Source organism: Heterocephalus glaber, unplaced genomic scaffold, assembly GCF_053883595.1.
Source record: "Heterocephalus glaber isolate CG9 unplaced genomic scaffold, H.glaber_assembly_v1.0 deba00001442, whole genome shotgun sequence".
In the NCBI taxonomy this organism is placed as follows: Eukaryota; Metazoa; Chordata; class Mammalia; order Rodentia; family Bathyergidae; genus Heterocephalus; species Heterocephalus glaber.
In genome coordinates, this window is record NW_028258296.1 from 5,932,593 (window position 1) to 5,959,155 (window position 26,563).

Here is a 26,563-nt window from a genome sequence, read left to right on the forward strand (position 1 = left end):
ATAGAAAATAGAATGTGCACTTTGGATCAGAAAATATGTATGGCAGAAGGATTAATCCTCCACCCAAAGAAGGAAATATATGAATACAAACTGTAAGTTGGTGGCAATAACCTTTAACGATTAAGTTGTCTTAAATCTTAGGCATTGACTTCAGGCTCTATGATAACGATACTGGTGTTAACTGAACCAATAGATGCACATCTCAGAATAGTTCCCTTTAAAGCAGATTTCTGCACTAAGTTCCAGTTTTAGAACTTACATAGTGTATAAGCTCTGAACAAAGAAAAGAAGAGAGATGGTGAGAAAGAAGAAGAGACTTACATATAGCAAGACAAGCGAACAGAAAGCTGTGGATGACAGGCTCCCACCAGCAGACCTGGCAGACATACTCTATTCGCTCTGTTGGCCAATGGTGGAAGAAAGCACCAGTTGGAAATGGGAGAATGGATATTCAAAAAATGATAGCAGCATTCTTTTTCTACCTGTGGCAATAGAATTCCTGCTGCTTAAATTCTGCAAAATCAAAATTTTTAGAGTAACCCTTCTATTTTATGGTACACTGGAAGTTTTCTGCTCTTGTGAAATAATTTATGAAACACCTTTAAGCAATATTGTTCCATAGATCACCCATGGTTTTTAACAAGTTAATGTCGAGGATCAAAAAGACATTGCTCTCCTTTTCTTGAATTATATCTCTGAGACACTCTTTGATAAAATAGAAGTTACAATTCTTTTTTATTTTTAGATATTTTATCAAGGAAAATTGCAAAAGACTGAAGTAGGCAAAAAAAGATAATTGGGTATCTTATCTGTTGTACCTTTTTGGATTTTCAGTTTTTCGTTATCTTTGAGCTGTTTTAGAACTATGTAAGGTTGACAATACAGATAGTAATGCAAATGATTTCTTGTTCATAAAAATATGAAATGTGCCCCTGCTGATGAAGCTGATTATTGCTCTGGGGTGTTAACCAATTTTGCATCTATTAAGTAAATCCATTTCAGCATTCTATGGACCACATGTGATATGCATAGTTCTTCAATTCTTTTTCATTTTTTTTTTCAATTCTTTTTCTTTTTTCATTTGTAACATCTTATTGGTTCCCTCATTATTTAATAAGTTAAATAAAATCTTGGGCACATGTTAATTTCATGTTGGGATGTATATTACTTCTTAAAATAATCTTTAACAGAGGAAAAACAATCTTTTTCTCCCCTTCTCCTACCCATATCTATTGGGTACATACTATGTTTGAGGCAAGACTGCTGTGAGGTAGATATGGTTATGTAAATGACTTGCTTAATACTTTGTGCCTGGTTCTTGATAAGTATGTAGAGAATGTTAATTGCCATTCTGTACCACTGCTTTTAACCTTCTTTTTAAATCTTATTTTTTGGCCATAGCCCCTGTAATGACAAGTTAGCATTGCTGTCCTTATTTATTGATACCAAATGACTAGTTGAAGATCAATAAATCAGAATTTATGCTGCTCAAAGACTACTCAGTACCCAGCCCAGTGAGCTATGCAGGCCTAAACAAGAACTAAATTTGCAGCCAGAAACATCTCCAGATGCTAAGAGCCACATTTATAAGAAATTATTACTGTAGAAAAAAATGTGATTACAAAAGTGATCCCATCGCAGTGAGCATAATGGAGTCCACCTAGATAAATACTGATCGAAATTTTTGAAAGTTGGGTTCTCGCTATCCAGTGCCTACAAGCAAATGTCTTCTTTCCTGTCCTTGTGGGATTCAAGGTATTTATTTCACTCAGTTAATATTAAATCTTCCCCCTAATATTTTTCCCTCCATCTCTGCTTGTCAGTTCTGCTCTAACAGCTAAACTTGTTTGCTCCTTTTCCTACATCCTTTTGCTTGGTAATTTAAAATTTTAAGTTATTTACTATCCAAGTGAATATTTACTGGAATATTCATTAGGCACCTTGCAGTTGCCTCATTTTCGTTTCTGCAGTGACAGTGAAGGATGGGAAAGAACCAGTTGCCTATTTCTTGTGAGTTTAATCTAGACTCCCCATGTCCCGATCTATCTTATCATTTTGTTTGGTAATTAGACTTCTCTGATGATGTTGTAAAATATACATCAGTTGTGAAGAAAAAGTCATTATTTATCATTAGATGGTGGGAGATGTGTTCATTTTTACTGCCCTTACCTGGGCAGCAAGGACAGAGTGATGCGATTTCAACTTGGAGGACTATGCTTATGTGATTCTGAGATGGAACAAATAGCCATGAAATTAGTCTGAGACTGTTCAATCATTCTCCTGCCAGGGCTTGGCTGGCATCATCTTGGTATATGAAGTATAGCTTTCCAGGATCACAGCTTCCTCAGGAGAGGAGCAAATCAGACCATTTGTCCCTGTTACACATCATCTGATAAAAGGTGAAGGTTGGTACCAAGAGGAAATGAATTAATGAAGGAGGAAATGCCTTTTGAAGCCAAGGAGCTCTAAATAGTACACTTCTGTCAGTATTGTATTTATGAAGCAAGGTTGTTACCTGATGTGAGTTGGAGAATAACTTGTGTAAGTATAGTCTTGGGGAAAAGGAATAAACAGGTATTTTTATATTATAAGGAAAATGAGAAAAATTAAATGTTGAATGGTGGTCACTGGTTTTCAAGAGCAGAGTTTCACTTTCTTTTCTTCAGTCAGCTCCAACAAAATACCAGATGCTCTCATGAGAAGTCAGTATTAGTCTGAAGTTTGCTAGGTTTAGAGAATGCCTTTAGTGTATTCAAAAAGGGTCAGCTTATTGATTACATATTATATATGCACACATAAAATTAACACCACTTTTTGTTTTGGCGAATTTTGCAGTTTTCTAGGTTTTAAAATAAATTTATTTCTTCCATAGGGAAGCTGATTCATTAAGTCAACATGTAGCAATGTTCTGGCTGCAGGCTTCATCCTTTATAAACATGTTATAAATATTACATGACAGCAAAACCCCTAAAGAGCAGACAGATATAACGCTGCAGAGCGAGTTCTGCCTTAGAGATTCGTAGGAGCCCACCAAGGAATTCTTACCTGTATCTAAAGTTATTTGAGTCGTGGTGATCTGCTGCTAAAGATAACTCTACGCACTACCACAGGAAGCAAAGGTAGTTAATTACCACTGCTTGGGGTTACGGTGGTTCATCGTGCTTGTCGATGTTAACTAGTCATCATTATTCTGTGTCATTTAAATGGCTGACTACAAGTCAAGTGCCTGGAATACTGTGTGGGACTTGGAAAATAAATTCCTTGTTACTTACAACTACAGCCCTTTCCCCCCATAACCTCAGTTGTGCACATTCTGCTCTCTGATCCACATCCCCACCATCCCAAATTATCCATCCTCTGACTCTCCACATCTTTCAACCTCACTGGGACCTGCAGTCCTTTGGTTTTACCACCTTTCCATGGTCTTATATTCCTTTGAAATGTCAGCTGACTTTTGGGCCAGATCACTATTTTCATTCATTAAAATTTCCCCCTGAATATTTAGTTAATTTTCTTGTTTTTCTCTCATTCTACCAGATACTTTGTGTAACACTAACACCGGTTAAATCTAACATAGGGTTGCTCCAACATAGGTTTATAGGACAGGAGAAAAAATTCAGAAGGTCATGGCTGGCTGCTTTCACTTGCAATTCTTGATGCATAGCTCAAGTGGAAATCCAGTGCCGCCTGTCAGTCCTGGGCTTCCCATCCAAGCCCCTTCCCACTTCCTTAGTTAGTCATCTCTTTTCTTCTGTCCTCGGACCTCCAAATCTTCAATCCTCTTCATCCCCAACTGATGGCTTTCAAAGGAAAACTTTCACGCTCTCCCATGGTGGTATCTAACCACCTGGTGTGATTCTCACATTCTTCTCAGGTAGGCCACCTGCTGTTCACTGACCTGGTCCACCTTTACCAAAGGACAGCATCTCCATTAATGTGCTTACTTCCATGATTTCTTTCTTCCCAAGGGTGTGGCTCCAGCAATTCTCTTTCCTCTGCACTAACAATTTCCTCCTCTTTAATGAGGTACTTCTGTAAAAATAAGCTGGCTTTGTCTCTTTTTGGCAAAACAAAGCTAAAACTAACAAAACAAAACAAAACAAAAAACTCTCAGCCTCATCTTTTCTTCATTTTCCAACCAAATACACAGCAAGAACTTTGTATCTTTTTTGTTCTTTTCCTTCTAGTCTACCTTGAACTCAATTGATTCAGGCCATTCTCCCCATCACTTTATAAAACCTGTCTCACTGTCCCACCAGTGTCCTGGCAGTGTCCCAGGTACATTCATATTGTGACAATTCTCAGTTGACATTTAACTTGAGCCATCAGCTGGCAGACTTGGATCATTCTTCCTCCAAATACTTTCTTCACTTACTGCTTATACTTTTTTTCTGGTTTTTCTGCCCCTTTCCTGGTGGCTTCTTTTCCATTTCCTACATACCAGTTCCTTATTTTCTTCCTGATCTTCTAAACTCAAATCCCAAAGATTAGGCCATACTTCCTCTTTCTTGTTTATCTACATCAACAATTTGCAATCAAAAGCCACAGGCCCAAATCCGACTTGTTCCTGTTTGGCTAAATAAAAATTGAATTGGAACACAGTCAACACTCACTGCCCTCACAAATGATAGTTACCTAGATTTTGATTATCCAAAGGGATATGAAGAAAATTGTGATGTATTGAGGTACAGTATTTGAATTGTGAATCTATTTTCTACTGTAAGCCAAAACAAATACTTTTTAAATTTTAAATTGTTTGCCTCAGGTATTTTGTCACAGTGATGGAAAGCTGACTTAACACATTAGCTAAATTATGTAATTCATTTGGATTTCATCAGTGCTTCTCTTCCAGGACTCAATCCAGTATTTAGTATGTGCATTTCCTTGTTCCCTCTATTGTGACAGTTCCTCTGCCTTCCCATATCTTGGATGACTTTGGCATCTTTGAGGCCTGTGATTTTGTAGAAAGTCCATTCATCTGGATCTTCCTGATGTTTTCCCGTGTTATCTGAGGTGAGGCATTTTTGGGAAAGGTATTGCAGGAGCAATGTGGCCTCCTGAGTGCATCCTGATATGTTTTCCAGTATTAGTGATGATGTTAATCCATCTGATAAGATTATCCAAATATTACTCCCTTTCCTTTTGTAGTTTCTAATTATTATGGGTGAGAAAACATGAAACTATGAAGTTTCTGCTTAAACCTCCTCCACTGACTGTACCTTCTAATATAGCCACCAGTGAATCTTTCCTAAAATAAGAACAGCGTGGTGGTCTAATGGTGATTTCATACTTCACTATTTTTACATTTCTTAATTAGAATTCTTCTGTAGGGAGGAACTACCCTTTATCTGCCGTTTTTCTTCAATGGTTTATTTATGTTAATGTGGACTTACGGATTTTTAATTCATTTTGTTAGAACCCAAATTTGACCATTGAGAAGGCTTTGAAATTGGCTGCTATAGACTAGCTAATACACAATGCACATTTACATTTACTTGTATGTCTACCTCTCTGGATTTTTTTTTTTTTAATCTGTGACTCCATTTTGATACTTCTGACTAGTCCTGCCCCACGGGGTTCATTTTAGATGTCCACCATTTTTGTGTTTTTAATGTCATTAGTTCAGCAGTTAGAAACATAGCTCTCATATATATACTATACTTATTTGTTCAACTTAGTATAAAAATAATTTGAGAATTGGTAACACACACCCTTGTATAGTGGTGTTTTGAATATAGTCCCTTTTGTCCTTAGCTTTATAGCATTTTGCCAAAAAGTTGTTTTCCAAAATTACTTAATTCTGTACCTTTGTCTCATTCTTTTCTGTAGAGCTACGTGTCATCTTTTCTTTGTTATCCTACTATAAATGATGTTTTACCACTCAACTTGTCTCTTTCACTCTCTGGGCTTTATTAACATACATTTTCCTTTTACATATTCTACAACCATAAAGTACATTGCAATTATTTTTTCTTTGAACAGTTATGTTTTTTAGAACAATTGAAAGAACACAAAATACTTTACCTTTATTTTGTTTCTAGTGCCCTGGTTTTCATATCTTTGTATGGATCCCATTTTTATTCTGACATCATGATCGTTCTTTCTAGATAATTTCCTTTAATATTCTCATAAAGTAATTTTCTGGGGATGAGTTCTTCCAGTTTTTGTTTGAGAGAATTTTTATTTCTCTTCCAAATTTTTGAAGATTGTGTTTTGTTTTATTTGCTGGGTGTAAAATTTTGAATTCACATTTATTTCTATTCAGAGCTTGACAGATGTCCTTTTTTGTGTTCTAACTTACTTGGTTTCTTATGAGAAGTTTTCCATGCACTTCTTATTCCTCTGGATATAAAATTTCTTCTTTTTCAATAGAGAAAGATTACTCATTGTCCTAGTTCTAGCACTTTGATATGATATACCTATTTTAAATTTTCTTTTTGTTTAATTCTCTTTGTAATTTCTGAGTTCTGGTAAGTTAGTCAAAGGTACATGGGGTGATCAAAATATACAGGAAATGTTTAAATTAAAAAGTTATTACCCTAAAAGACCATTGTCATTAATTCCCCTCAAATACTCCCCAGTTTCAAATGCTGATCCCATCATTCTTGCTGATTTCTGAAGTGGTCCTGGAAGTCTTCCTCATGAGTGAATACGGTGACTGCTTCTGCTGCCTCATCCAATGGAATGGCTGGCTGGTGAGAAACACGTCGCTGTGTCCTCATCCACCTTATTCACCATATCTGTCACTGTGTGACTTCTGCCTCTTCACCAAGGTCAAAATGATCATGAAATGTACATGTTTTAGTCAGCTCAGGACATGGAGGCAGACAGGACAGCACAACTAAAGATCCTCAGATGAAAGGGCTCCGGAGCTGCCGCAGGAAGTGGCAGGAATGATGGGAGCAGTGCTTCAAAGTAGGGGCAGTGCTTTGAGGGGAATCAGCAGCAATGTGTCTTTTACTATAATTAAGTTTTTAAATGTAAACATTCGCTCTATATTTTGACCACCCAGGTTCACCATCATGGTTGCTCTTTCCGGGCAGTGCAGCATTCCCTCCTCCTGCCTCCTCCTTCGCTCTCTGCTTCTTCTTCATACTCGAGGTGGAACCTCAGGATTAGCACAGCTAAGCACACCCTGCACCATGCAGCGGCACCCTCAGCGCCTCCCTAGCCTCTGGCTCGCTAGCCTGTTATTCATCTTCAAGTTTATGTCCCCTGCTTAGTCCATGTCCTTTTCTTTAACTTCACTGACATATAAATATTTCTCTATAAATCTTCTTTATTCATTTTTCCTTTTGTATCATAATGACTTACCTGTAGACATTTGACTGTTACGGGTTTAGGTGAAAGTCTAACCATGCATAATATTAAAAAAGTAACATAGCCACTGCTGTTCATGTAAAATAAGAGTTTAGCTTTCTGACTTTTAAATCTACTGGCAAACAATACTGGCTCCATTTAGCTCATTAACTTAAAAATACCAAAATTTCACAAACACTTGTGACCCTTAGAGTTTGTTATTTGTAAGACAAAGCAATTTTATTGTTTGTGTTTTCCTGAGGTGCAATCATTTAAAATTTAACTTCAGTTTTTAATTGCTATTTAATTCCATTTGCATATAATATAAAATTTAAAACTCCTACAATTAGTACTTCATGTACAATTAAGAATATGACAGGTGTACCTGTAATTTATGCCCAAAAACTATGATAAGAAGTCAGAAGATGAAATTTTAAAAGACAGTCCTAAACATCTCCTTAAGGCAATAAATGATTAATATTTGAAAAGTTGAAATCACTATAGCAAAAAGTACATTTTAATTTATAATTTAAACTGAGTTATCAAGATGTCACAATGAAGCAATTTTAATGTCTTAAGGCATTTGTCCATTCATTAATTTTAAATGCATTTATTAAGAAACGTGTCAGATGCAGCTTTAGTGAAAGGAAAAGATCAACGGGTAAGGCACTTGTGGGCTAGAAGTTCACAGTTCGGGGGACAAGTGACCAATAAATGAGGAGGAGTTTGTCAGGTGAAGAACCTAGGCAAAGGCATTTGCAAAAGCTTGAAGAAATAATGGTTAATTTATGGAAACTGTAAGTAAATATTTCAGGGTTCAGAAGACAGGAACCATGTCTAGTTGTTCATTACTCCCTCCTTAGCATGTAACATAATAGCTATTCAATAAATAATTCCTGAATACATTGATAAACTCACTAGTAAATGAAGTTGAAAAGTTATTATGAACGGTTTACTGGCCATAATAATGAAGAGAGATTTCATCTTACAGTGTAGTATTTTCTGAAATATATTCTATAGGAAATTAACTCTGTAGAACATTAAAAAGTATGGAGTGGTCAAAAGAAAATCTAAGAAATGCTAATTGCTCAGATTAAATAATTTTCTTTACTGAAAAATGCTCAGACTTTAGTGTGCCAGTGTTGCTTCTGATCCCTAAGAGAGATTTGATTAAACTGTGTTTCCCTACTTCTGGAACTAAAATATTCCTACCCATATCCCTGGCAAGTCAATAGGATTGTGCATAGTACTATATGCATTGGGAAGCTACTCTAGGTAGTAGGGATCAATTACTGTTTTTATAGAAAGATTATTTTGGTGCACAGATTAGTTGCATAGATGCAGATCTGGAGTTGGGGAGATCTGTTGGTGGTTATTGTCATCAAACACATTAAAGGTGCTGAGGTTCCAGTGAGACACTGCCAATGAGGACAGAGGGGAAGATGAAAGATATGTCAAGGGAGTAAATGGAGATAATTGAGTAACAAAACAGACATGGAGGTGGAGAGTGATTGAAAACTTTGCATGATTTCCAAGTTTTTGTCTTGGTTACTAAGATGGAGATGCCAGTTAAAAAGAACATGGATCTTAGAATGAGAAGGGTTTTGAAGGGAAGTATAACAACATTAATTTTAGGCAATTGCATTTGAAGTTCAAGTAGGCAGCCGAGATTAAGTGTGCAGGCCATAAGTAGATATAATATACTGGTTTGGATCTCAGGAGAGTCTAGGGATCATGGTGAAAGTTCTGGGAATGCCATTTCTAGAGCTATTCGAAGTGTATCACCCTTGGCCTCCATAGCCATTTAGACAAGGTACATCAGCTCTTGTCTTCAAGATTCATTTCAGGCTCCTATAACAAACTATCACAGAACAGGTGATTTATAAACAACAGAAAGTCATTTCTTATTGTTTGGGACACTAAAATTCTGAGCTCAGCGTACAACATGGTTGGATTCTGGTGAGGGACTCTCTTCCAGATTGCACACTGCTGTTTTCCCCTATATTCCAACACGGCAAAACAAAGAGGGTGAGAAAGCTCTCTAGTGTCCCTTGTATAAGAGTGCTAATTCCATTCAAGGAGGTTCCTTTCTCATAACGAAATTAGCTCCCTTGCTAATGCCATCACATTAAGGGAGACACAGATATTCAGTCTATTGTAGCTATCACAGCACCCCCTAAATCTTCTCTTCTCCATGCTCAGTTACCTCAAATTTCCCTAGTGTGAAACCCTATCTCAGTATCTACTCATGCTGCCCTTACTTTGAATGCACTGCAGGTCATCAATGTTTCTCCTAAGAGATGGTAATGCACTGAACCTTGTAACATGCCGATAACATTTCACACATTGTGCTGTATTGAATGCCTCTTTCGAATTTCCATGATCTCTTTCTACTCCAACTCTAAGCCATTTACTCTTTTCTTCTACCCAACACTTACAATGCCTCCTGAATTAGCCACTTACAATGCCTAATGGCTCCTGAATTAGACTCTCTCTCCAGTAAACTACTGAGATTTCTCCAGCCTGTGCCCCTGCAGTTCACACCTTGTCTCGCTTGACTTGAGTGTCGAACCTTGCTGTTGGAACTACTCTTTGTTCTTCTCCACTTGTCCTTGTGCATGTGATGGCCAGACTCTGCCTTGATAACAGCAGCCTTGGTCAAAGCTTTGACTTTGACTTCTGTAAAGGTGGGATTTTGGTCAACAGCCCATTTCCTGTACTGCTACACATGATCTCAGTTTCCAGGTATTCATCCATGGCCCCTCCCTTTGCACTCACCAGCATCTCAGATTCATCCAGAAGAAGTCAGACATGATTACATGCCAGTTTCTGTAGAGCAGGAGATGTATCCTTTTTTTTGGTATTTCTGATGTCTAGCAAGATGCCTGGCACCTACTGGGATGTTGAATAGGTAGATGGGTAATAACAAGAAGCAGCTCCACTTCTGACCATTCAGTATTTAAGACTTTATCCTTTTAATACAGTTTTATTTGAAAACATGAGCTCTGCTGCTAAAACTGGTAGAAACTAGCACTTCATGGAGAACATTTTAATTTGCTAAATTATTTTTTCATTTCTAAGAGTTGGGGTGGAAAGGTAACAGCAGGGGATATTTAGGAATTTTTTCTATTTGATTACTTTTGAAGGTACTATACATGAAGGCACGGGGCACAGCATTTCACATTTGGTTTTCCTGTTTCTCTACGAGGTACGTATTATTATTCCCTTTTTACAGATGAGAAGAAACTGAAGCTGAGTGGCTTAAATGGCCAAAGCTGATAAATGGGGAAGGTGAGATCAAATCCCGGGCTTTTAACTTAGATTCAGGTTTTCTTCCTCATACTCTAAAGAATGCTCTCTATCTCTAATGAGCACTGCATCACATCGACCAATTATTTCTGTTTATTCTCATGTTTTCTTAACTTGAAAGGCAGAAAATGAAAGGCTATCAAATATCTGAGAACTTGCTTTATAGGAACATTGATGACTTCTTAGCAATTAGATGCTACAGCTCTTTTCCTGGAGAGGAACTTTTAAGATAAATCACGTTTGTGTTTCCAATGGTAATATACTAAAAAGGTGCAATGCCAGACTGACTCAGAAATAGTATGTGCTTATTGCTGTCATTATCTAGCCTAGAAAAGAGATGAGATTGACCCATGTAGGTACAAGTGGATGAATGTCCTTGAGGGACTTCAGATTGGGGATGGACAGTGAAGAGTCATTGGTTGAGTAAATGCATTATAGCAGAATTACCAAATAATACCATACAGCACTGCATAGTAGAGGTGGTCCCCGGAAACTGCCACCTGGCTAAACTTAACTTTTTGTTGTGTCAGGGGACTGTGAAGTAGTTGCTATGGTTCATTTTTTGGGGGGGATGGGGATTGAACCTGGGTCCTTGCGCTTGCGCGGCTGTTGGCGAAACCACTGAGCTAAATCCCCAGCCTAGTGGTTCATTTTTATTTTTCACATTATCATACAGATCTAGCAGGGATGGAAGAGTTGCCACTTTCCAATTCTTCACTACAATGAACTTAATAATAAAATTCCTACCGTTTATTATCTATTATTTATTGGGTGATCTATTTTTTCTTCCCAACACACATAGGAAGAAAGTTTACATTTTATGATGGAGAGAAATTGAGCTCAGAGAGAGTAATTTGCTGAGGGTTCCTCATTTGAAGTCGGGGTTTGAACCAAGATCTGACTGAATGTACCTCTTTGATGTCCATTGTGCAGTATTTTCGGGCATTAATGCTTCTTTGAACATGGATCTCTACTTTGCTCAAACTCCTCTTCAAGAGCTCTAATGTTCACGTGATTGACAAATGTAAACTTTCCAGGAGTTGGCAGAAAATAATTATACATATTCTTCAATTAAGTATGTAAAGTTTCTACTTCATTAGTGGAGGTCTCAATGCAGTTGATTTGTTGCTATTATCTGTTGGAGTTGAAATAAAAGTTTATTCTGTGAAGAAAAGCAGGGGTGGCTTTGGAGGTGTTCTTCTAGATAGCTCAGTGGATTTTGCTGAACAACTTTTGCCTAACTGGGACAGATACTCTTTCTGAGATACCCCTTGGTGTATTTTCTGAAGGCTCTCTCTTGTGCACAGTGTGTTCATTTTGATGTTTCTCGTTGGATTTCGGTTGGATGTTTCTCCTGTGATTCCTGTGTGGTACTTCTCATTGGTTTGTGACCATTGGGCCATGAACATCAAGCCAATCAGGGCACGATGCTAACTGGGAGGTGGGTTCCGCGGAAGATGGTGCTGGCGAAGAGAAGGCGTGTTCAGCAGAGGATGTGGTGAGATTGAGTTTCACTTCACTGCTCAGAGACATGGCTACCACTTGTGCTGTTTAAGTCATGGGCCAGTGTGTGGAGAACAGGGTTTTGAAGCCAAGCTCGTTCAAGGGGGTTAAGACACAGAGCAGTGTCTAGTAGGGGATGTCCTGTGTAGAGAAAAATATTCCTGATGTGGGAGATGATCTTGATAAAGACCTGTAACTAATGAGGTGTGACACTGATAGGGAAAAGGATAATTTCCCTGGTCTCATTTTTGTGGGCTCATTCAGGAGCCTTAAGCAGTAAGAACAGGTTGGGACCCACAGCTCACTTGGAGAGCTCCAGACCTGAAGACACAGAAAGTCATCTCTGCATCCTTAAAGAAGTTTATTTCAGCTCACAGCTCCTAGCGGTGTGGCAGCAGGGCATCACAGATCACCATGATCGCCTTGGAACAACTGTAGCCATTTTTTCCTGCATCATTTTCCAGTGAATTATAAATAGACAAAACTATTGGAGCAATATATGGAGCTTTACAGTGCGCTCTTGGCTTCCAGGGATCTGCCTGACTCTTGGATATCAGCTTAAGATAAACCAGGTAAAATTCGGTTAAAATGGAGGCACTATTGTCCTCACCTATTTGGGCCCCTCTTTCTGACCCAAACTGTGGGGATCCAACTGGTCTTGCTGTCACCCAGGGTCACACTTCCATCAGTAAGTGCCCTAATAAATTGTACTCTGTTCAATCCCAGATCTGTCTGCCTCTGTTTCTTTGATCTCATGGCACCTTGAGTTCTGCCCCTATACACTAAAATATTCCAGAACAATAGCAAAACCCTTTTCAACCAGAATCTTAGGCAGAAGTCTAATGCAAAAACCAGCAAAATATCGATTAGTTCAATCAGGGGTGGGGATGTGAACATCTACCTGCACAGTGTTCCGTTCTGTGACTTCTTGAGAACAACTGGGGCCTCAATTCACACAGCAAAAGAGCCACTGGTCTACACCAAAGGGATTTGTGTGGCTCAGCCCAGTTCCCTGGGGTAGGAACATATTCACTGATATGGGGCCATAGCTTTGGTTTTCTGTGATACAGTGGATTTTCCAAGTGTGATTTTCTGTATTTCCAAGGACCCTGCTGGAGTGGCTGAAGCCTCAGCAGGCAGCTGGAGACCAGCATCCTGCTACTTCATCTCTATTTTTATCAGTGGCTGTGGCTAACAAGAAAGGGCTTTGGAAGCCTGCAAAGAGCTGCAACACAGTGGATCATGGTTTCTTTTGATAGCACTTCTCAGTGATGCTGCACATGCCTTTAGCTCAAACCCCACATGGCCCACCTCCCCATAGACACCCACTCCAGATCTCTGCTCGGCTCTCAAGTTCTGTCTTCTGCAGGAAGTCTCCCATATCTTTCCCCCTCTTTTGCCAAACTGGGAGCATTTTTTCACACTATCCTACAGTTGTTTATCTACCTCCTGGCCTGAGGTTATGAACTCTGAATGGGAAGGCACCGGATTATTCACCTCCCCATTTCTGCTATTTGACATACCACTTATTTCATTGTAGCTATTAAAAAGAAATTTTATATTTTATGAAAATACAAAAATATATTTTCATAAATTAATGATGAGGGAGGAAGGGAAGGCCACACTCTTTTATAATTTTTCCAGGTTTGAGCACTAGCCCTTTATTTGATGTGAACGCAGTGACTGAAGGAAATTGAATAGTCTGCTCCTTCAGATCAACAACAGCATCTGGTGATTGCAACCCCTGTGCATTCACACAAAGCCTTAAGTCCTCGCCAAGTCTTGGGATCCCAATTCTTCAACATTTCAAGTCGAAGCAGAGTGTTAAAATTGCCTTCTGGTGCCTGTGTTTTGATAGTTTGTAGCTGGTATATTATTTTGAAATTCTGATTCGTCTTTCCCTTGCTTGTTTCTTGCTATCGATTGTTCCATTCTACTGTGAGTTCTTACAGGACAGCAAATGCCACTTTCCTTCTAGCTCCCTTCTGTGTCTCGCCCAGGGCAGGAAGGTTTGCTGGTTGACAAAGCAGTGTTTCCTGGAACCGTATTCCTGGACAATAGCTTCTGAGGCCATAGATAAAGCATCTTACTGTTTAGATATTTATATCTTACAGTTTTATAAAGACTCTCAAGTATGCATGTGTGTATACATAGGCACACACACCACACACACACACACACAACAACAACAATAACGACAACCTGGCTTCTACATGTGGGCAGTGCGTTTCACTTTTCCTCTCCGAGAGTAAAATTAATCAAGCAATTCAGTAGCCACAGTGAGAGTAATAAAGCATCCTGCAATTAGAAGCAGCGCTCCCTAAGTGCTGTAATAGCAGAGTCGCAATCTATGGGAAATCATTAATGTCTAAGTGACAAACTGATGTACCTGCTCTCCTCTCAGAAGAGTGAAGCCGCAGCCAGTGTAAGAATTGGGGAAATGCCTAGCTGTGGTGGTGACGTGGGCACACAGCTGACCTAAAATTGAGTGAATTAGGGCAACTGACCTGTGTCTCTTATCTTCAGGGATCTTTGGATCAGAAGTCCAGGCAGGCTATCAAGGGCTGCATCAGAGGTGGGGATATGAGGCAATTAATATGAAATCAAGCTGGTGGCTCCTTTACACTTGGTCTTAGCAAAAGGCCGAGAAGCGATGGTGGCTCCTTTACTTAAAATTCATGGACTTCTCCAACCATGACTAGGTCTGCGGAAGTAATACAGACATACTTTTACAAAACTCACACTCTGGATGCAATAAAATGAGAAAACGTGCTCATTACAAGACAGAGAAAAGAACTCCTGTAAATCTTTACAAAATTCAACTTAAGAAAGATTTTTCTAGGTATAGGAACTTAGGAAAAAGCAACAAAGGAAGCACATGAACAATATAAAGATTAAAACTTCTGAGTTTTAAAGAATAAAATATAAAGCTAAAGTAGGAAACATTTTTGCTAAACCTATGGAAGACAAGTATCAACAATAAAAAAGACTGCTTACAAGTTAATATAGCAAATATTGAAAAACACATGAAGGAATTTGCATAATTAGAACTCCTTCAAGTAACGTTATATTAGAGTAAAAGGGATGAGAGAAGTCCCAAATTTCAGGAGAACATGTAGATAGCATTCAGTAAGACAGGTGACAAGATGGGAAGGGTCAGAAAGAGGCTGGGGAACGTTTGCGTTCTTGTGTCCAAGACTTGTGTTTGAACAGCAAAGCGAGGAGGAGCAGGGGCGGAGCAGCGAATGTCTCCATCTAAATTGGTTCATGAACAGGTCAGGAAACTGGGTGCCCTTTGCCCAGGGCTGTGAGCATGGGGTGTTCAAGGTACACGGCTGTCTATGGCAGTTAGAGAGGGGCTCCTTTTTCATGCCAGGATGTTAGAATTCAAGAGGTTATGGTAATAAAGTGAATGATGAGCAGAGGCAGCTGCTAGACTTTGGGGACAAAAAATCTGAAAAGAATTTTGGAAGAGCTTTGTGGAGTACAAAGGATGTTATCAGAAGAACATTTTCTTGGATTGCAGAGAAAAGAAACTGGTCTAAGGCTATATGCAACACCCTCTTAGATATTTCAGTCCAGTTACAACTCCTGCCGATTGGTATAATAAGTGCAGTTGTCTGAAATATCATGGCTCTGTGTGGGCTCTCCTGTGGTGCAAGACTTTGCCTTTCACATACAGAAACCCCAATGGAAAGAAAGTTCACACAAACAGATGTCAAAATAAAACAGCCATCTTTGTCTCTACTCTTATGCTCTCAATCTGTATTTGTATCTACATTAAAACAAATACTGAGACTTTCCTGGTCAGTTGGCTTACCGTGTGCTTAGATGAAGGAGTTTAAAGGCCATGGGCACTTTTTCTGTGTCTCTGAATCTCTTCATTCTTCCCTTGGTTGGCTCTGAATGCAGGCGAGCTTTTTGGGAAGGTGCTCGTAGACTGTTATGACTCATATCAGTTTTACCATTCATGAACTCTAGGGAAGAGGGAGACCTCGCTCTGCCCCCCCCCCACCTTCCAGTGTCCAAAAATTCAGTCCCCAGGAGACTCTCAGATTGGTGTGAGTTGGGTCAAAGGACCACCCTTGGGATAATCATGGTAGTTAGGGAAATGGATTCTCACTTGGCTTACAGGAAAGCCAGGTGCTTATGGCTGCGACTGGACATAGTCGGGGCAATTTGAGTGCTTCTCCCACCAAAACCATGTGGGGAAGGAGAGCAGCTCCTCCTTAGAAAGGGGGACAGCCCAGATAATTAGGGACAATGGCCATTATAGGTGTCCCACCTAATTGGCAATTTAAGAGAAGTAAAATAAAGAAGGAAGAAAATTTTTGATCTAGCAAACTGGAAAATAAGAGAGGAGTGATATTACTAAATGATGAAGGGAAATGGAAACTCTGGTCTGCTTTACAGGAATTTTTCTGAAGATATTTATGTTATAAAATCATATTTAATGTAATGAGGAAATTTTAAATTACTATGTGAAAGAAAGCAGGACGCAGACTGTATAAGATTCCATTTTAATTATTTATAAAACATTGTGGCTATGTGCATATATATATTTACAATTTTGGTACAATTTTTTCTCTTCATGGTGGGATTATGACTGATTTTTAATTTTCTTCGTGCTTTTATTCACACCCTAATTATATTCTGTGAATGTTTATAATTGGTTTATTATTTTAAGTTTGAGATATTAAAATATAATGTACTGCAGAGAACAATATAAAAATTCTCTTGTATCCACAACTTCTTTTAGCAATTATTATGATTAGGAAGTCTTAATTTTAATAGAAAGAGTTGCTTTTATCTGCCATGCTCAGCTCTATTCCTTTTATTTCTCCACAGTTAACCACTGTGATTAAGTTGACATGTACACTGCCAATACGTTCAAAATAGATTATTTTATTATATTTAGTTCATAATTAGAAAAATATTATATTGATATGCAGCTGGAACAGGGAAACCCCCCAAATGTTAGTGGCTTACAAGCACAAAAGGGGTGTTTCCTGGCAGTGTTCCTGATTCCCATCCTTGCACAGATGCTGCTTTCTTAACCCCTCTGTTTCTTTCCTCTTTACAAAGAGAATGGGAGAAGGTGGGTGGTGGCCACCTAGGCTCAGGATTGCTCTATGCCATAAGCTGGTTATTTGAGGTGGCTTTTGACAAGCAGAGTGATTTATTGCCATGTCACTCGGGAAGGTGCCCGAGAGCAGGTAGAAGCCTCACTGGGCCTCCAGGAGTGTGTGCCAGATTGGTTCGGCTCAGCTTCTGCCTGTGGTGCCCTTGCACCTGGGCTCCCCGTACTCTCCTGCTCAGCCACCTGTTTCGGGTGAGCCTGCCGTGTTCCACCTCGGACCCCAGCATCTGGCCCCGAGTTCCACGCTCAGCCTCCTGCCCTTTCAGTGGGGTCAGAGCAGAGGCGCAGGTCACTGGCTGGATGCAGTTGCCGGAAAGCCCGCTCCTCCTTCACAGTGTCGAGATGGACTGGCCTACTTCCCATGTGGCCTCCTCGTCCGGGGAGGAGGGATGGAAAAGCTCAATCCTGAACTTACTTGTAGTCTTAAATAATATATTGCTGTTTAAAATTGTATGTGCAACAACCTTTAATTTAGCTAAGATCTCCTTTTGTAAGGGGAAATAGCAGGCATGCACGGAGCACAGTTCTCTGTAGTGAAAGGGGGGAGTTCTTGCTTCTCCTCTGGATACAAATGAGTCAGAGTAACTTCTCTGCTCCTGAGCCCCTGAGTGTGGTGTGCCTGAAGAGGAGCGCCCCATGCCCATGTTGGGGTGAGGTGCTTCCCAATTTGTCCTCTAAGCAGAGCTGTCCGTTTTGGGCTGAGGTTCCTCAAACTGTCAGCCTGGAGCATCGAAGTCCGCAGCCCGCTGGTCAGGGGTCTTTGCTTCACCCCACCACCACCACTTTGAGGGAACGTGGTTCTAAGTCCAGCAAACTGTGAGGAAGTTTCTTTATTTCTCTCAGATCTTATTCCAAACACAGTGTTCGTTGGATGCTATACTTCTTTTTTTCTACCTGTTCTCCATTTTCTTGTTTTGTTTATTGCCAAGCAAGACTACTTCGCCAACCCAGTTCCGTGAGTAAAATAATAGCTGTCCTGAGTTTTCATCAAGGGAAGGGAACATTGCAGTGGAGCCCTTTGTGACTCTAATGGAAAATTATTCAAAAACATTGCTTCCAAAATCCTTTTGGGGTTACTTTTTAAATGTTATCTTATGAAATTCAGCATTTCAGCCTCAGGTTTGAGAAATGCTTCTCTCCAGCCTAAAGTGGGTGAATTTATGGGGAAAAAATAAATCCATGAAGTCTCACTGTGCTGTGAAAAGTGATTGCTGATGCATTCAGTTTGCCTTAACACCGCAAAGACTCCACAGGAGAGCAGGCGTGCGGTCCGGTGGCTTTCTCTTTCCTAATTAGTAGCTTCTTTTATATTCTCCCGAGACTCTCATGGACTTTTTGTTTTCATATTCCTCCAGTTGTGAGAGATTACAGGTACATGTGAAGTTATTTTTACTGTGGCACCAGCTCTGGATAAATTAACACACATTTAAAAGAGTGGTAGGAACAAAATGGATGTGTTCCGCAGGATCCAAGTTTAGTTCTTGCCTTGCTCGCGTTAGAAGCTTTAGTCAACAACGTAATAAGCTTTTGTGTATTGTGCACATGAACCTATGCTCACCTGAGCCCACAGAGAGAAGTGTAAGAGAACCCTTGATGTTGTTTCGGAGGCTTGCTTGTCTGAAGCAAACAGGCTAGGAAGAAGTGTTGTGTATTGTGTTTCATTTGTGAGTCCTTAGTGGATGCATGTAGCCAGAGGAGCACCTTGTGAAACCTCCGCTCAGCTCACTGAGACTGGTTTGAGAAGGTTTTTGTGAAGTTCTTTCTGTCCCTGCAAATCTCACAGATCAGTCAGATCCAAGAGGAATAAGCCTTGGGATTATATAACACAAAATTTCCTTTGAGAGCACGTTTAGAAATTAAACGTGCAGTTGTTCTTGACAGACTTCATCACTCCAAATTCACACTTTGACTCCATTGTTTGCAAACCTGATTCTGCCCCTGGTCGAATCAGTAGGTCCTACTTTGTAGATTCAAATGCTGAGGGTGAGTCTAACATCAAGTTTTGGGTACCAAGCCAGCACCCTTTACCAAGGAAGGAGATGGTTATTAAGTACAGTTTTTTTGGGGTGGTGCTTTTTTCTGCAAGCCACTGAAAAATTGAACTTTCTCTTCCCTCTGCTTCCCAAATATAATCTCATTATCATATATAAAACTAATAGTCTGAAGTCATAATTAGGTAATTTTTATTTGGAGACAAACAGATGTAAGTTGGTGTCCTATTGATTCAATGATTTTATTCACAAAGAAAGAAAAGAGTCCTCCTCTTTTAGAGCAATGGTTAAGAATTTAGCTCTGGCATCAAGCAGATGGAAGTGATTTGGAGCCCCAGCCTTGTAATTTGCCAGCTGTTTGACTTGGGGTAAATAATTTAACTTCTTCAGGGCTCAGATTTTTACTTTACAAAATGGAAACGCCAACACTAATTCAGAGCATCGCAGTATCCATGAGACAAGATATGGAATGTACAAGGCTCAGTGCTAGACACACATTAAATGCTCAGCTGCTCCCAGCATGTTAGTTTTTTCCCTCATGCTTCTTCCTTTTGTTCTTGTTATAGGGGCATGGAGATGTTTGGGAGAGACAGGTGGGCTGCAGAGCTTTGGGATCAAAGTGACAGACGGTAAGAATATATCATTAAAAATTTTCTTTAGCTTTTGATGACTGTTCACTGCCCCACCCTGCTCCTGACCCGTTGTTCACGTCTGTAGAACTGAATGCTGTGTCAATGTGGCATCTCTAGCCTGTCTTGCGTGAAGACAGTTGATCACCTGTCTCTCCCATTGGGTGTGTGTAGGAGTGGAGAGAAGCTGACGACAGTTTTACATCAAGCTCTTCCTGAGAATCTGCGTATGATCGCCACTCCTCATGTCTCTTCCCTTCTCATCCATCCTTCTCCCTTTTGCTTCCTGAGTCCCATCCTTTCCCTTTTGATCCTTTAGCAATTTTGCATTAGAGAGGATTCTAAGTAAACTTACTTTGCCCATTTATGTGGGAATCAAGGGAATAACGAATTCCATTTTGAGTAATTTCAAAAGCAGTTTGGTTACCTAATGTATTACTTTGACAGTATTAAACCTTTCAGTTTCTTCCTTTTTTTTTTGATACTGGTTATCGAACTTGGGACCTTGCACTTGCGAGGCAGGTGGCAGCACCACTGAGCTAAATCTCCGGCCCTCAGTTTCTTCAATGCAGCACTATTTGACTGAAAATGACAATCTTTTAACTTGACCACATTTGTTTTTACTTAAAAATTTTAAATTGCTTCTTCTGGATCATAAGACATAAATGGATTTCAATCTCATAAGACTGATGACTCTAGACATGAAGTTCTCGATAGGTTTTCTATTACTTATGTCTGAAATGATTATGGGATGGGATGGATTACAGCATTTAGTTTTCTAAACTGACATTGCAAATGAAATGGTTGGAACATTTTTTTAGGAACTGAGGAAGGGCAGTAATGGATAGTAATTAATTAAGATGATACATCATTTAAGACTATTTTAATTGAGGTATCCTAATTTCTCATCTCATTTTAAAAGTGTAAAAAAGGATGAGACATTTAGAATTTTTTTTCGTTGGGGAAGTGTTTGTTCACTATTGCTGCTGTAATTAATTATCACAAACCTAATGGCTTAAAACACCCCAGATTTATTATCTTGCAGTCTGCACCATAGAGGCTAAACTGGTTTCACAGGCCAGCATCCCCTCTGAAGGCTCTGGGGGAAGTTTGTGTCTTTGCTTTTGCTGCTTCCAGAGAACGTCTGCATTCCTCAGCTTCTGCTCTCTGGCGCCATCTTCAAATCCAGCAGCACAACACCTCTTCTCCATGCATCTCTGCACCCTTTGTCTTCTTCTTTCTCTTCTGACCCTGTGATTACATTAAGCTCACCTGGATTATCCAGGGTACTCACCCCATGTCAAGGTCCTCAACCACCTCTTTATCATGTAAGCCTCAGTATCATGTAATATGTATGTGTGTCCTGGTTTGGGGACCAGGACATGGTCCTCTTTGGTGGAACTATTACCCAGCCAACCACAGTCAATACCAAAATTCTCAACTCTTTGTGATAAAAGGGGAAAAGTTAGTGAAAGATTCTAGAAATCAAAGTCATAAAAGGCAATCAGAGATTGAAAAATGGGCAAGCTGAGAAGTGACAGATGAGTAACAGCAATAAACAACATGTCAAAATGCAATGGCAGATGTTTCTAATGTGTAGCAAGGATGGCCACCCACGATACATTTTGTAGCTCACCGACAGCACACAAAGGAACTAGAAAACAGGTAACAGACTGAGAGATGGGTGGGGTTCAGAGAGGTGTCAGAAAGGTGATGACAACTTAAAGAGCAGATCGCCATTACCGCAGGGAGAACAGAGTGACGCTCTGTATTCCCAATTTTCCCTGGTGATCTGGTAGTTGAGCTCCGTGAGACAAAGAGGACTCAGTATTGTAAGAAATACAGACTTACAGTTCATTTTAAAAGCGAATATTCTTTGTATCTCCTGAACGGGATATGTAAAAAGTTAAATAGTCTGATAGGGGTATAAAAACTTAATTTTTACTTTGAAAATAGTGAGTTATGTCTGTAAAGCTATTTGAATGTACCTGGGATTACAGAACCAGGTACATCCATTGGTAATAAACCGGGAGGATTAATTTCTTGCTTCGTTCTCCTGGGCCCCTTCCCCTTCCACCTTGTATAATTAGTATCCTTCTCTATGTTCCCCCGCTGGCCTCGGTTCAGCCTTTGTTTCCTGTCTGCTTGGATGGGTCCATTACCCTAACCCGTCTCTAGATTTTAATTCCTCCTTCTCTTGACCACTTATTACTACATGGTCATAATAGCCGATTGTGTCACTCCAGGCTCAAAATTCTTTAACTGATTGCTGCAGAATGAATTTTAGAGCCTATGGCCTGACATTCAAACCCCTCTAAAATTAGGTGGCCTGGTCTGAACAGGTGACATAGCGCAGGGGCAAGGGGCAAGGAGTCAGTAGACCGTGGTTCGAGCCCAGCTCTAACACTGACAGACTTATAAGTTGGGCAAGGCAGTTACCTTCCCTGACTTGTAGCTACTTTATCTTTAAATTGCAAAGTATCACAATGCCTGGATTAAAAGGTGGTTAGGGGAGTCATACTTTTAAAATAATGAATATGAAAACACTTTAAGTATAAAGCAAAAATTTTATCATTATTATTTATGATTCTTCCCATCTTTTCCTCCATTGACTGTCCCCACACACTGTCTACACTGTAATATTTTGTACAAATAGCACACATTTCCTCCATTTGCCTTTGGGCACTAGTTTGCTGTTGCTGCTGTAACAAATAACCATCAATTTAGTGACTTAAAACAACACAAATTCACTGTCTTATAATTCTAGGTGTCAGGAGTGTAAATATGTCTCAGTAGACTAAAACCCAGGTTCAGTGGAACTATGTTCCTTCATATGGTTCCTGGAAATAATTGGCTTCCTTGTTTACTCCAACTTTTAGAGGCTGCCTAGATCCCACTAATTACATTTCTCCAACCTCTGGTTCTGTCCTTATATCTTCTCTGACTCTTGCACCTTCTCATAAGGTCTTGTGATTGTAATTGGGGCCTACTCAGGAAATTGGAATAATCCACTCTTTCAAACTTCTTAACCTAATTACACAGTTCTTTCTGTTCACCAAGTTAACAAAGTGGGCAACCGTAGGTCCTGGGAATTAAAACATGGACATTTTAAGGACTGTTTTGCTGTCTTCCACACGTTGGTTAGTCTCTTTTTTCACCTGGGATTGCTGCTCACCCTAACTAGCACTTAAATATGGTCCACTTAAGTGTTTTCTCTGCCATAAAACCTTTCCAAATTACTTCTAACTAAAAATCATTTCTTCCCTTAGTAAACTCTCTGTGATAGAAGAAGCATTTTTAATGTGTTCACATCTAATATTTTGAGTATTGTTTTGGTAGCTATGCCCCATGCCTCAGTTCTGCGAAGAGAGAAAGTGGGAAAGAGACAGTGGCAGATTGTGCAGGGAAGACAGTCAGCTCTGAAGATGAGCCAGGCTTTCTGGGCTCTGCTCATAGTTGGGCAGCCTGTGATGTGTCACAACACACCTGAGGAAGGATTGGTAGGAGGTGGGACCAATCTGAGTGAGGAACCTGGTAGAGACCCAACACTGAAGTGAAAGACCTCACTCTTCTTCAAGGTGCTATCATAGGACAAAAGAAAGCACTCTACTGAGTTGGCTATAAGCAACTCAACTGTTTTTGAGAAGGAAGATAAGCAAGAAAGAATGTACCTAACAGTTATCTGTGCTTCAAGGAAGGTCTGCCTGGACGGGATGCTTGGGTGCTGTGATGGATTGGATCTGGAATGGTACTCAAAGAAAGGCTTAGATGTTGAAAGGTTGGTCTCCAGTGGTGGTGCTATTGGGAGGTCATGGAACTGCAGGAGGTGGGCCTTCCTTGAGGGAAGCAGGCACTGGGGATATGCTCTTGAAGAGGATATTGGAACCCTGACCTCTGTCCCCTATGCTTTGTGGCTGCCATGAGGTCAGCAGTTTTGCTCCACCATGTGCAATTTGCCATGATGTCTGTCTTGCTGTGGGACTAAGCAACCACAGACTGAAACCTCTGAAACCATGAGCCATTATACCTTTCCTTCCTTTCAGGTGATTTTCTCAGGTAGTTTCTCACAGTGATGCAAGGCTGACTGACACAGCTTCAAGAAGAACTTAGCTCCAAAGGGCCAGTGGACTTTCAGGGTAGAACTTGAGTCAACTGGTTCAGAGGTCTTAAACTTAGAAAAATGATAAAAGTTTTCTGTTGTCCCTTACTGGCCTGGAAGTAAGTATAGCATATTTTTTTAGACATATGTACATATATATTATATATATATATAAAATATATATATATGTATGTATTTCACAATACTCATTACATGTATTTTGTTTTTATGGTCACAAATAATTTTTTCTAGCTAAATGCCAATTTTTTTTTTTTGGTACCAGGGATGGAACTCAGGACCTTACACTTGTGAGGCAGGCAGTGGAACCACTGAGCTAAATCCGTGGCCCTAAATGCCAATATTTTTAACGTAAGAATTTAAGGCTAACATAACTGTGGCTAAAATTATCATTTAGTGATAGAAAGATGTTAGCAGAATTCTTTTTTATTTAAAAGACATTTCTCCAACAGTGATTTTAATCATAGTTCACAGGTTGTTGTATGTAAAATGGAAAGAATTTTTAATTTAAAAAACAGGATGCCTTCCTCTATGTGATGATAATTATGAAGACGATACAGTAGTTACCGACATGAAGTTTTTGAAAGTGTGATTATGGACACGGATGGATGCTATGATGCTTAAAAATAAAACAAAACCCAAAACTGCGACTAACAGAATAAGATAGGTTATAAGCTGATCAGAATTCATCAGCGATGGAGTTTAATTCCATGGTACTGTACTGTTATCTGTCAAATATACTTACAATTAAGAGAAAATACCTCCCAGCGTTTCCATGGTGCTAGAGCATTCCAGTAGAACAGCCAGCCCACACAAGGCTGAGGAGCTATAAAATATTAATTCATTACAAGTATGCATCCAACAATCTCAACATTTATTGCAGGTTATAGCAATTTTGCCCTAACAAGTGACTCAGTTAAAATGAACACTGGCAAATATTGCAGAACAGGGCATACCTTCCCACTTTGCAAAAAGGTGTTTGTTAAAAACTGAGGATAATAAGGCTATTTGCATGACAGAGCACTCTCCAAAGTCACTATTTATGCATTCAAGGTTGAACAACATGGCTTTGGCTTGCTGCAAGTATGGCATGGGGAGAGAGATTTTGAGGTCCTGGCTAGAATGGATTTGTTTCTCTTACGACACATCTGTTCAGGAATCAGAGAACTGATGAGTTTTGAGGAAGAAGAAAGAGGACCTTTGTCCTAGCCAATGTCAGAGGGAGAAACATATGAGAGGGAAGAAGGGAGCCGGATTCTGTATGACCATCCTCACAGTGGCCCATCAGGGTTACAGAAAAGTCACCACTCAGACAGGAGGCACACTGTGCATTGACGAAACCAAAAAATATCATTTCTGTTTCCCGCTGGAGGCTACCTGTAAGATTTGTGTAAATTAAGCTATTCCTCTTATATTGTATTTCTCTCAAATTAGGCACATTTATAGCTTGTGAATGAAAGACTTCTTTCATTATATGTATTCCCCCCCCCGCCAAATTCCCTTTATTTCTTAAAAATATTTGTGGTATAAAATGCTGAGATTTACAGTTAGTTATTTATAGAAATTACTTAAAAAGTCTAACAAATAATATTTATCATGTATGAGTCCAGTCATGACTCATTTTAGCATTAGTCATCTCATTAACTATCACTGCTGGCATTTTTGCCTGAAATGCTAAATGAAGAAAGTCAAGTATTTATGGATTCCAGGCAGTCATCATGTTAACACCAGTCCCTCACATCCAAAGTATTGTGAAGGTAGAGGGAGGTTTCTTGTTCAAAGAATTTCTCATCTGCTTATCCATGATTGATTTTTCACTTTAAAGTCACTGCCTTTTCAGATTTTTTTAGACACTCTTGGCCAGTGTCGCAAGGATTGTCTTTTAACTATGTAGAAAATAGGAGTATCTAGATACATAAGTCAGAAGGAAATACATCTCTCAAACAGCACAGTGAAACCTCCTTTTTATTAAAAGTAATTACTCCCAAAAGAAAAAAAAAATGAGCACAAGGAATGAATAAGAAAGTCACAAAAATTAATTATGAAAATAATATTGAAAATTTAAAGAAAATGAAACATTTGGCAATTAAAAAATCACTTTCTTTTATTTTCACGAGAACTCCAAGCGTGAGATTGTACTGTTATTATTCTTGCTTTACAAGGTATTTCCCAAAGTTGCTTAAGATTAAATAGCTCTGTCTAGTCAGGGAAATAAAATGGAAATACAGAGCACCTGATTGCAGAGCCTAAGCTTTGCCATTAGGAAGAGTGAGGAAGGAAGGAAGGAGGAAGGAAGGGAGGGAGGGAGGGAGAGAAGAGAAAGAAGGGTAATGGTTTACTCTTCTTACCTGTCAAGTTTGTAACAATGATTTGATTGTAGTTTTTAAAGCTTAACCTTCTATGTTAGTGAAGGCTGGAGGAGATTTGAACTCACACTATTTTGGAACTATAGACTGATACCATTATCTAACTCCCTTCCAAAATAATCAGCTCAGCCACGTGTACATGACCTTAATTTATCCGCAGTGAATCTTAGGACTTCCCTTTGAGGATTGGGGAAGACTTGCTCTTTCTC

The 26,563-nt window shown here is 39.5% G+C and overlaps 1 long non-coding RNA gene across 1 annotated transcript in view; it reads left to right on the forward strand.

The window, feature by feature from the left end:
- Window positions 1-26,563, forward strand: part of LOC110348434 (uncharacterized) — a 91,117-nt gene that overhangs the window by 60,219 nt on the left and 4,335 nt on the right. Inside the window, exon 3 of the long non-coding RNA XR_015451915.1 lies at window positions 19,809-19,871. This is a non-coding gene — a long non-coding RNA (uncharacterized LOC110348434). The remainder of the gene's footprint in view (window positions 1-19,808; window positions 19,872-26,563) is intronic.